We start from the raw sequence: 12,500 nt of genomic DNA on the forward strand, positions 1-12,500 counted from the left end.
TCTTCTGGGACAGACACAGCCACGCGCACCCGCCACCGCCCTCGGGAGCAGCCAGCAGGCACGGGGCTCGGCGTGCGGGCAACACGCCGGAGGAGCAAACGGGGCGCCCTCCAGAGATGGGGGGGGGGGGCAAGCTGCACCGGGCCGCACCGGCTCACAGGGCACCTCTGCCTCCCCGAAATGTGGGCTTGCATTTTCCCTCAAGCTGCACCGAGTTACATCTCCATCACGGGGCGCCCCTCTGGAGCCAGGAGGAAGCCGTGCTGGGGCACCGGCTTGCCCTCCTCCCCCCATGCCGGGCTCCATAGCATACGAGTGGCCAGTCACCGCCGCTGGCTTTTCCCTTAGATGCCGTGCCCCCGCGGGCTGCGGCTTTGGCCATGGGGGGGAACCCCCGTGAAGAGGGTCCAGTGCTGGGAACTCTCTCTGCCCCTTACCGGGCTCTCTCTCGCCGTGCCTGGACGGGCTTGCTTTCCATTCTTGGTGGGACCGACGCCGGCACCACGTCTCCCCGGCTTTCTCTGCCCCCGGGCCCCACCGGGCAAACTTCGCTTCGGGGGTTCCACACTTCGGCAGTGGCCGGCGCCAGCCACTCGTCAACTTTTTCTCTTCTCCCCTCTTTCGTTGCCGAGCCCGGGCTGGGCTCCGGCTCACGGACGAGCGAAACCCATCCAACACCGCTGAGGGTGCGCCAGCGGCCGCTCCAAACCGCCGCGCCTTTGCTCGGCCCCGCGGGTCCCCTCTCTGACCCGGGGGAAAGCCACCGAGAAGCCAGACGGACCCCTGCCCAGCCGCCTGGCGGGTGGCTTGGAGCAGCCGCTCGGCAGCGCTGCCCTGGGAGTGCTCGGCGTCACTCGTTCCCTCATATACGGAACTGGAGGGCCGTCAGCTCCGCGAGCGCACAACCAGCCGACCTCCGCCCAGCGGCAGGTCGCAGAAATCACGCCGGCTTGTACGATGACGTAGGCGGAGGCAGAGCGCAACAGCGACCCCTTGGCGACAAGCGCGATCTCCGCGGAGAGCACGTCTACTCGCCGAGGGAGAGCACGTCTACTCGCCGAGGGAGAGCACGTCTACTCGCCGAGGGAGAGCACGTCTACTCGCCGAGGGAGAGCACGTCTACTCGCCGAGGGAGAGCACGTCTACTCGCCGAGGGAGAGCACGTCTACTCGCCCAGGGAGAGCACGTCTACTCGCCGAGGGAGAGCACGTCTACTCGCCAAGGGAGAGCACGTCTACTCGCCCAGGGAGAGCACGTCTACTCGCCCAGGGAGAGCACGTCTACTCGCCCAGGGAGAGCACGTCTACTCGCCCAGGGAGAGCACGTCTACTCGCCCAGGGAGAGCACGTCTACTCGCCCAGGGAGAGCACGTCTACTCGCCCAGGGAGAGCACGTCTACTCGCCCAGGGAGAGCACGTCTACTCGCCCAGGGAGAGCACGTCTACTCGCCCAGGGAGAGCACGTCTACTCGCCCAGGGAGAGCACGTCTACTCGCAGAGGGAGAGCACGTCTACTCGCCGAGGGAGAGCACGTCTACTCGCCGAGGGAGAGCACGTCTACTCGCCGAGGGAGAGCACGTCTACTCGCCGAGGGAGAGCACGTCTACCTCCCGGCTGAGGGAGAGCACGGGGGGGGGGGGACAGGCGGCAGCAGCTTCGGTGAACGTCACCCGGGAGGCGACCGGGGCTGTCCCGGGGCAGTCCCGGGAAGCCGGCGTCCGGCACAGGGAACCGTCAGCTGCCGGACCGGGGCGAATCCCCGCGGCCACGGCAGGGGTGGGGGCTCGAAGACAGCCGGCAGCCGCTTCGGTGAACGTCACCCGGGAGGAGACTGGGGCCCTCCCGGGACCGTCCCGGGAAGACGACGTTCGGCACGAGATCCCGGCCGCGGCCGGACCGGCTCGAAGCCCCGCGGCCCCGGCACGGGGGAGGCCCAAAGACTGGCGGCAGCCGCTTCGCTGAACGTCACCCGGCCGGCGACCGGGGCCGTCCCGGGGCCGTCCCGGGATGCCGGCTTCCGGCACGGGGTCCCGGCCGCGGCCGGAGCGGCTCGAATCCCCGCGGTCCCGGCAGCAGCCGGAGCCGCTCGCCGTTCGGGCTCCCGGCACCCTACGGATCCGCCGACTCGTTCGCGGGCGGCGGGGGGGAGGCAGTGAAGGAGGTGCGGGCAGAAGCGGCAGCGGAGGCGGAGGGGGGGGGGGGTGCTCGGAGACAGCCGTCAGCCGCTTCGGTGAACGTCACCCGGGAGGCGACCGGGACCGGCCCGGGGCAGTCCCGGGAAGCCGGCGTCCGGCACAGGGAACCGTCAGCTGCCGGACCGGGGCGAATCCCCGCGGCCACGGCAGGGGTGGGGGCTCGAAGACAGCCGGCAGCCGCTTCGGTGAACGTCACCCGGGAGGAGACTGGGGCCCTCCCGGGACCGTCCCGGGAAGACGACGTTCGGCACGAGATCCCGGCCGCGGCCGGACCGGCTCGAAGCCCCGCGGCCCCGGCACGGGGGAGGCCCAAAGACTGGCGGCAGCCGCTTCGCTGAACGTCACCCGGCCGGCGACCGGGGCCGTCCCGGGGCCGTCCCGGGATGCCGGCTTCCGGCACGGGGTCCCGGCCGCGGCCGGACCGGCTCGAATCCCCGCGGTCCCGGCAGCAGCCGGAGCCGCTCGCCGTTCGGGCTCCCGGCACCCTACGGATCCGCCGACTCGTTCGCGGGCGGCGGGGGGAGGCAGTGAAGGAGGTGCGGGCAGAAGCGGCAGCGGAGGCGGAGGGGGGGGGGGCTCGAAGACAGCCGGCAGCCGCTTCGGTGAACGTCACCCGGCCGGCGACCGCGGCCGTTCCGGGGCCGTCCCGGGAAGCCTGCGACAGGCACGGGGTCCCGGCCTCGGCCGGACCCGCACTGGGTGCCGCCGCCTCGGGCTCTCGGGACGGTATGGATCCGCCGACTCGTTCGCCGGCAGCGGGGGGAGGCAGTGGAGGGGGTGCGGGGAGAAGCGGCAGCGGAGGCGGAGGCGGGGGGGGGGCTCGAAGACAGCCGGCAGCCGCTTCGGTGAACGTCACCCGGGAGGCGACCGGGACCGGCCCGGGAAGCCATCGTCCGGCCCGGGATCCCGGCCGCGGCCGGACCGGCTCGAAGCCCCGCGGCCCCGGCACGGGGGAGGCCCAAAGACTGGCGGCAGCCGCTTCGCTGAACGTCACCCGGCCGGCGACCGGGGCCGTCCCGGGGCCGTCCCGGGATGCCGGCTTCCGGCACGGGGTCCCGGCCGCGGCCGGACCGGCTCGAATCCCCGCGGTCCCGGCAGCAGCCGGAGCCGCTCGCCGTTCGGGCTCCCGGCACCCTACGGATCCGCCGACTCGTTCGCGGGCGGCGGGGGGAGGCAGTGAAGGAGGTGCGGGCAGAAGCGGCAGCGGAGGCGGAGGGGGGGGGGGCTCGAAGACAGCCGGCAGCCGCTTCGGTGAACGTCACCCGGCCGGCGACCGCGGCCGTTCCGGGGCCGTCCCGGGAAGCCTGCGACAGGCACGGGGTCCCGGCCTCGGCCGGACCCGCACTGGGTGCCGCCGCCTCGGGCTCTCGGGACGGTATGGATCCGCCGACTCGTTCGCCGGCAGCGGGGGGAGGCAGTGGAGGGGGTGCGGGGAGAAGCGGCAGCGGAGGCGGAGGCGGGGGGGGGGCTCGAAGACAGCCGGCAGCCGCTTCGGTGAACGTCACCCGGGAGGCGACCGGGACCGGCCCGGGAAGCCATCGTCCGGCCCGGGATCCCGGCCGCGGCCGGACCGGCTCGAATCCCCGCGGCCCCGGCACGGGGGAGGCCCAAAGACTGGCGGCAGCCGCTTCGCTGAACGTCACCCGGCCGGCGACCGGGGCCGTCCCGGGGCCGTCCCGGGATGCCGGCTTCCGGCACGGGGTCCCGGCCGCGGCCGGACCGGCTCGAATCCCCGCGGTCCCGGCAGCAGCCGGAGCCGCTCGCCGTTCGGGCTCCCGGCACCCTACGGATCCGCCGACTCGTTCGCGGGCGGCGGGGGGAGGCAGTGAAGGAGGTGCGGGCAGAAGCGGCAGCGGAGGCGGAGGGGGGGGGGGCTCGAAGACAGCCGGCAGCCGCTTCGGTGAACGTCACCCGGCCGGCGACCGCGGCCGTTCCGGGGCCGTCCCGGGAAGCCTGCGACAGGCACGGGGTCCCGGCCTCGGCCGGACCCGCACTGGGTGCCGCCGCCTCGGGCTCTCGGGACGGTATGGATCCGCCGACTCGTTCGCCGGCAGCGGGGGGAGGCAGTGGAGGGGGTGCGGGGAGAAGCGGCAGCGGAGGCGGAGGCGGGGGGGGGGCTCGAAGACAGCCGGCAGCCGCTTCGGTGAACGTCACCCGGGAGGCGACCGGGGCCGTCCCGGGATGCCGGCTTCCGGCACGGGGTCCCGGGCGCGGCCGGAGCGGCTCGAAGCCCCGCGGTCCCGGCAGCAGCCGGAGCCGCTCGCCGTTCGGGCTCCCGGCACCCTACGGATCCGGCGACTCGTTCGCCGGCGGCGGGGGGAGGCAGTGGAGGCGGTGCGGGGAGAAGCGGCAGCGGAGGCGGAGGGGGGGGCGGGGGGGGACGATAGTGGCGGGGGGGCGGGGGGTGCTCGAAGGCAGCCGGCAGCCGGTTCGGTGAACATTCGCCGGGGCGGGGGGGGCGACCTGTCCGTGCCCGGGGCAGCCCCGGGAAGCCGGCAGCCAGCACGGGGTCCCGGCAGCACCTGTTCCCTGCCCTGGGACTTGCCGTGCCCGGCGGCCGGTTGCCGGGTGGGGGGAGCGATGAGAGGCGGGGCGCAGCGGCCGGGGCAGCGCCGGGCGGCAGCGGGGGGCTGGGCGGGTGGGGTAGGCGTCGAGCGGCAAGCCCTCGGCTGCAGCGAATGTTCGGCGGTGCGGGGGGGGGGGGGGACGGGACGACACGTTGGGGGCGCCGAGTCCGAGCCACCCCCGGCCCCAGGGGCGGCCGGAGGGGGAGGCCGGTGCCTGTCCCTGGGAGCTGCTGGGCGCCGGATGGCCGAGGGTGCGTCAGAAGCCGCCCGAGCGGTCGAGCAGGTCCTCCAGAAAGGCCTAGGGTGGCTTCGAGGGCCCCGGGAGCAGTCGAGGGAGGCCTCCAGGCAGGTCTGGAGTGGATGGGAGGCCTTCCAAAGCAGACAAGGGAGGCTGCCAGCAGGGCCTAGGCTGGCACTGCAGCCTGTAAATGGTTGGGGGGGGGGCCTCTGGTGCGGCCTGGAGTCTCTGGGTGGCGTCCAGAGAGGTGCAAAAGATCCTCTGGTGCGGCCTGTGGTGGCTGAGAAGCCTGCAGAGCGTGCGGGGGAGGCTTCTGGTGCGGCCTGGGGTGGGTCGGAAGCCTGCAGAGCGTGCGGGAGAGGCTTCCGGTGCGGCCTGGGGTGGCTGAGAAGCCTGCAGAGCGTGCGGGGGAGGCTTCTGTTGGGGCCTGGGGTGGCTGAGAAGCCTGCAGAGCGTGCGGGAGAGGCTTCTGGTGCGGCCTGGGGTGGCTGAGAAGCCTGCAGAGCGTGCGGGAGAGGCTTCTGGTGCGGCCTGGGGTGGCTGAGAAGCCTGCAGAGCGTGCGGGAGAGGCTTCTGGTGCGGCCTGGGGTGGCTGAGAAGCCTGCAGAGCGTGCGGGAGAGGCTTCTGCTGCGGCCTGGGGTGGCTGAGAAGCCTGCAGGGCGTGCGGGAGAGGCTTCTGCTGCGGCCTGGGGTGGGTCGGAAGCCTGCAGAGCGTGCGGGGGAGGCTTCTGGTGCGGCCTGGGGTGGCTGAGAAGCCTGCAGAGCGTGCGGGAGAGGCTTCTGTTGGGGCCTGGGGTGGGTCGGAAGCCTGCAGAGCGTGCGGGAGAGGCTTCTGTTGGGGCCTGGGGTGGCTGAGAAGCCTGCAGAGCGTGCGGGGGAGGCTTCTGGTGCGGCCTGGGGTGGCTGAGAAGCCTGCAGAGCGTGCGGGGGAGGCTTCTGGTGCGGCCTGGGGTGGCTGAGAAGCCTGCAGAGCGTGCGGGGGAGGCTTCTGCTGCGGCCTGGGGTGGGTCGGAAGCCTGCAGAGCGTGCGGGAGAGGCTTCTGTTGGGGCCTGGGGTGGCTGAGAAGCCTGCAGAGCGTGCGGGGGAGGCTTCTGCTGCGGCCTGGGGTGGGACGGAAGCCTGCAGAGCGTGCGGGAGAGGCTTCTGCTGCGGCCTGGGGTGGCTGAGAAGCCTGCAGAGCGTGCGGGAGAGGCTTCTGTTGGGGCCTGGGGTGGCTGAGAAGCCTGCAGAGCGTGCGGGGGAGGCTTCTGCTGCGGCCTGGGGTGGCTGAGAAGCCTGCAGAGCGTGCGGGAGAGGCTTCTGCTGCGGCCTGGGGTGGCTGAGAAGCCTGCAGAGCGTGCGGGAGAGGCTTCTGCTGCGGCCTGGGGTGGCTGAGAAGCCTGCAGAGCGTGCGGGAGAGGCTTCTGCTGCGGCCTGGGGTGGCTGAGAAGCCTGCAGAGCGTGCGGGAGAGGCTTCTGCTGCGGCCTGGGGTGGCTGAGAAGCCTGCAGAGCGTGCGGGAGAGGCTTCCGGTGCGGCCTGGGGTGGCTGAGAAGCCTGCAGAGCGTGCGGGGGAGGCTTCTGCTGCGGCCTGGGGTGGCTGAGAAGCCTGCAGGGCGTGCGGGAGAGGCTTCTGCTGCGGCCTGGGGTGGCTGAGAAGCCTGCAGAGCGTGCGGGAGAGGCTTCTGCTGCGGCCTGGGGTGGGTCGGAAGCCTGCAGAGCGTGCGGGGGAGGCTTCTGCTGCGGCCTGGGGTCTCTGGGTGGCCTCTAGAGAGGTGCAAAAGACCCTCTGGGTTGGGCTGGGGTGGCTCTTGGACCCCTGCCACACAGTGGAGAGCGGCCTCCGGCCCGCCACCTGTGTCCCTGTGTGCCTGAGTGCCTGTGTCCCTGTGTCCCTGTGTCCCTGAGTGCCTGAGTGCCTGTGTCCCTGTGTCCCTGTGTCCCTGAGTGCCTGAGTGCCTGAGTGCCTGTGTCCCTGTGTCCTTGTGTCCCTGTGTCCCTGTGTCCCTGTGTGCCTGAGTGCCTGTGTCCCTGTGTGCCTGAGTGCCTGTGTCCCTGTGTCCCTGTCTGTGTACCTGTGTGCGAGAGTGTCCGGCACGCCACCCAGCGGCGGCGGGCAAGCAGGTAGGCGGGTGGGCGGGCCGGCGAGGGCCAGTGTGAGTTTGGGGGGTGGGAGGGGAGGCGGCAGCTGGAAGCGTCAGAGGAGGGGGCGTGGCTCCGGCTGGCCCCGGGAGCAGGTTCCCGGGACCGGGACCGGCTGGACCCGGCGGGTGGTTGATCCCGGGGCGGGGGGCAGAGGCGGCGGGAAGCGGCAGCTGCGTGTGCGGCGGGGGGGTGGAGGGCGAACCGCGGCGGGAAGCGGATGCTTCAGAGCAGGTTACGGGGGCGGGGACGGACGACACCACCTGTCCCCGCCCCGGGACGGGCTGGACCCGGCGCCCTGGACCCGGCGCCGTGTACCCGCCGCCGCCCCCCGCCGCCGCCCCCCTCCGCCACCCTGGGACCCCGACGTTTTTTGGCGCCCGCGCCTTTTTTTGCTCCCCGCCTGCCCGCGCTGCCCCGGGCCCTCCCCCGGGGCGGGGCGGGAGGGAGGGACGGACGGACGGGTAGCCGGGGATCTCCGAGCGCGCGCCACCAGACCGAGGCGGGTCCCGGCGGCGGCGGCGGCGGCGGCGGCGGCGGCGGCGGCAGCAGCAAGCGACGGCGGGGGGGGCAGGCTAGGGAGAGAGGGGGAGCGGCATGCGGTAGGGCTGGGGGGTTTGTTTCGGGGGGGAGGGGTGGGGGGGGGGTGGCAGCGGTCAGCGAGAGCGGGGAGAGGGGGAGCGGCATGCGGTAGGGCTGGGGTGTTTTTGGGGTGGGGGCGTTGGGGGGATTAGCGGGCGGGGCGGGCAGCCCAGCCAAGCGGCAAGCCGGGGGGCGGGCGAGGGCGGCTTTAGGGCCGGAGGAGCGGAGCGCAACCTCCCCCGTGCAGGCTCCAGCGTGGAGAGCAGCAAGTTTTTGGGGACGGGGGACGACGGACGGGAGGGGCAGCGGCGAGAGGCTAGCTGCGGCAAGGGGCACCGGCACGGCCGCCCTAACAGCGCCGCCTCGGTCGCAGGGGTTAGAGAGCAGCCGGGCAGCCCGGGAGGGAAGCGGCAGCCCGCGTCGCGATCCCCCCTCCAGGGGACAATGTGGGAAGGGGAAGCCGCGGCGGCTTTGGCGGGGGGTGCCCAGCTGCTAGCGGCTTCGGGGGGCAGTTAGCGGCGGCGGGGGGGGGGGGAGATGGGTCGCGGCAGCGGCAAGAGATAACGGCGGGCGGGGGGGCTCCGTGCAAAGCGGTAACGGGAGCCGGGGGGTGTGGGGAGCTGGGGGTGGCAGCAGCGGCAAGAGGCAACGTCGGGAGGGGGGGCTCCGCGCAAACCGGTAACGGGGGCCGGGGGGGTGTGGGGGGGGGCGGTGGTGGCCGCGGCAAGAGGCAACGGCAGGCGGGGGGGCTCCGCGCAAACCGGCAGCGGGGGGGGGGGGGCGGGGGTAGCGGCAAGAGGCAACGGCGGGAAGGGGGGGCTCCGCGCAAACCGCTAACGGGAGCCGGGGGGTGTGGGGAGCTGGGGGTGGCAGCAGCGGCAAGAGGCAACGTCGGGAGGGGGGTGTGGAAGACGAGAAGTTTGTCTCTCTTAATGTAAATCAACAAAGATAAACTGATAGCAGAGCCACTGGAAAGAATCCTGTCTACCACATCGGACTAATCCTGTCTACCAATCCTGGATGCAAATCAGCTTGTGATTGCATCATGATAACGTCGGACTACAACAATGGACCTAACGACCCAGCCATCACGCTTTTTGGACAGGGTGGTTCCCGCCCATCAAGTACCTTGGGCAGGGTGACAACAATGGACCTAACGACCCAGCCATCACGCTTTTTGGACAGGGCGGTTCCCGCCCATCAAGTACCTTGGGCAGGGTGATACGATGGTTTCCACCACCTGTGTAAAGGAATGTGGGAAGACTTGTCTGAATGGAGGGGGGGGGACGGAGGCCCCCCTCGCCTCCATCCAAAAATCTTGCCCACATACACAGCGATACACAGAAAGATTTCCGGGGGAACAGATACCTGGATTATTTCCTTGCCTCTGGAATACCTGACATACCAACACCTGCCTGAGGACTAAAAAACTGTATAAAAGACCTGAGTGACACTGTCAAGGAAGAAGAGAGAAGACGGCACCATAACATCACGGGGCAACGCAACGCATCTTGGACTCTCACCACCCCTGACCGTTGGTAATATAATATCTTTCTGACTTTCTCCTTCTAATTCCTTCCCTCTTCTCCCTCTCTCTCTCCCTCTCTCTCTCTCCATTTTCTCCCTCTCCCTTCTTATGTCCACTTTATCTAATAAATAGTCTAGCTGTTGATACTTTGGCCTCGTTTGTGCCTTTAATTTCACAACACGGGAATATTTAAAAGAACTGTGTCTCCGGACCGAGACATCTAATGTCTCCGGACCTTGACATTTAAATGGCGTAGTCGGCAGGATTCCCGTGCAGTGAAAAGTATCACAGTAAAATTATTGCATTTCTGAGAACCCCGAAATGTGTGTGTGTGCCTGAGACGTACTTTTAGTACGAAGCGAGAGTGGAGTCCAGATTCGCGTTTCCACTCGCCCGTGAGGGAAGTGGCCGGAGAAGGACGAAGCGAAATTTTCAGAGAGACTGTGTGGGAGTTCTCAAAAGCTTTAAATGTGTGTGCTTTCTCGGGGAAGATTATCTGGGGTACAACTGTTGGTTTTATAGTGTGACCTCCTCGAGAATCCTCTGTACCCTGCTTTAAATGTGCGTGCTTTCCCGGGGAAGATTATCTGGGGTACAAATGTTGACTGTATAGTGTGACCTCCCCGAGAATTCTCAGTACCCTCTTTTAGGGAACCCAGTGTTGGTGATATTTGTAAAGTGTGGCTTTCCCGAGAAGCCCAGTATTGAAGCAAAAGTTGAGAAACTTCTGCTGGTGTGTGTTCGCTCAGGGAAACAGAGTAACTCTTCCCTAAGAATCACAAGGTTGTTATCCTAGTGTAACAAAAAATTTTGAGGTACAAAAGCTGAGAAGCTTTTGCAAGTGTGGGTTCACTCAGCGAAATAGTGTGACTTCCTTGAGAAGCCCAGGTTGTTGTTGTTTTTTCTTGTGTGTGACCTCTCCTGAGAAATCTATTGTGCATTTTTCCTGGAGAAGATTATTTTGTAGTAAGCCTTTTAAAAGTGTACGTTTTTCCAGGGAAGGTTTTGCTGGTACAAAACAGTGTTTTGATCTGACTTCCCCGTGAAACTTAGTGCCCTATTAAGAAATGCTTTGTGAAACAAAAGAGATGGCCGGGAGTGAGAGGCTTTTTAACCTTTTAGAAGTTCACGGTGCCCGCCCATCTGTACAGGTACTTGACTGGGCCCGTGAAAATTGGCATAATTTCCAGAGTGTGGCTGATAGAATTGTGGCCCTGCAGAAAGATGCACGAGCAAAAGCCGGGAAAGGCAAAGGTTTTATTTGTGCGGTTTTAGGTGCCTGTTTAGCCGCCTCAGTGAAGGAGAAAGATGAATGGCATGAACAGGAAAATATAACTATTTCCTCTTTGCAGGACTTAGTTTCGTCACTACAAAGCCATGTTGCCACTTTGAAAGACGTAGTGGCAGATCTTAAAATTCAATTGGAAAAGGAGAGGAGGCAAAATTCGTATTTGGACTCAAAAGAGGGTGTGAATTACTTGGAGTCTGCCCCTATGTGCCCTCGGGCAGAATTGGCAGCAGCTAAGGAAGCTGCTGCGCATATCAGACCTCTCATTAAAACTGAAGTTTTATATGAGGATGGGGAGGTTACCCCCACTATCACAACCAAAGAAACGCCTTTCTCCTACACTGAATTGGCCAAAATTTGTGCAGAATTTGCACGCTCTGCTGAGGAATCTGAGGTGGAATATGTCTGGAGAGTTTCAAAAACTGGAGGTGATCAGATTCTGTTAACAGAAGCTGAAGCCATGGGCTATTGGGGTGATAATGTTTTTCTAACTACAAAAAACAGAAGTGGACCCTGGAGTCTTACGCAAAGAGCTGCCTATTGGGCAGGGGGGTTTGATCCAAAGGAGAGGGGTGAACCCCTAATTCTGCGGGGAGGGATGAATCAGATAATGGAGAATGTGCAAAAAGCTGCATGCCTGCAGATGATATATGAAAGGGAACTAAAACATCATTTTGAATCCCCTCTTTCTGTCCTGGTGGATGCAAACAGAATGACTCCTTTGATCAGGGGTCTCAATGACTTGCTTAAAATAAGAGGTATCCAGCTTCAAAAAGAAATAGCTAATACCCCACTTTCTTCCAGGACATGGCAAGACGTGGGGAGGGAGTTATTAGATTATGCTAGGCAGTATAGTGTACCAGAGGAAATGAAAAAACCTCAAACTAGAGGCTTGAGACATGTGAAAATGACTCACCCACCAAGCCCCCAGGGCCAGATGCGCCGTATTCCTAGTAGGCACCTGGCTAGGGGCAGGGAACACTTGAATACCCGGCAATATTGGTGGGGGATGGGCCAGAAGAAAGGTATTCCAAAAGAAGTGGTTGATGGGGTAGCCACGAGGCAATTAGAAATCATTGTGCAATGTTGGCCCGAGCCTACAAAGAGGGCTGAGGTCACTGCTCCCCTCTTGGTGGGACCATTTGATGAGGGGAGGGATATGGCCCCCAGGGCAACTAAGGGCTTCACTTCCCAGCGGTGAATTGGGGGGTGAAGCATGAGTCAGGAGATCACCAAAAAATTGTACTTGGTTTGGAAAAAGGCTTTTGTTTGTGTTTAGCTTGGCTTTGACAGAACCTGAAACAATCAACGATACTTACAGGCCCATTCAAAGTAATTATCACCTGAGAGGGTGGCTCTGAATGGTAACCTGGAAATACCAGTTTTGTATGTTTCAAGGTTGTGTTTCTTACTTAAGTTCTAATGCTAAATTTAAGTTCTAATGCTACATCTACGTTCTAATGCTGAAGACTACCTGATGTATTGTCAGAAGGACTTGTCTTGCTACAATATGGAAGACTTCTCAAGTTTTGCATCACAGAAGACATCTCTTCAAGGACTGTACTTTCCATAACCCCGCAGACATTCAGATCTGGACTGAAGCTCTCACTTCAATTCCAAACTGAAGGACTGACGGGGTGGGGGGGGTATGGGTTTGTTTGTTCTCCTGGCTTCCAGGAGGAACAAGGATGCTTTCACCTTGTGTAATTACCTGGTTTAATTTTGTTATATTTTGTTAGCATTGTCAATCTTGTATAAATCCCTGCTGTATACAGTGATTCAACATGTAGTGTCCAATATGAAGTTTGTGTCTAATGATGGTGTACAACAGATTTGTGCTGTTAGCCAATCAAAACTTATGTCTATTGCAAAAATTGTTTAAAAATCCTTTCCTTTCCTTTCTTTTCTTTCTCTATGTCCACTTTCTCACTGTTATCTTTGATTGACGGGGTGGTGTGGAAGACGAGAAGTTTGTCTCTCT

Source organism: Melanerpes formicivorus, unplaced genomic scaffold, assembly GCF_026170545.1.
Source record: "Melanerpes formicivorus ecotype bairdi unplaced genomic scaffold, bMelFor1.0.p_v2 SCAF_693, whole genome shotgun sequence".
NCBI lineage: Eukaryota > Metazoa > Chordata > Aves > Piciformes > Picidae > Melanerpes > Melanerpes formicivorus.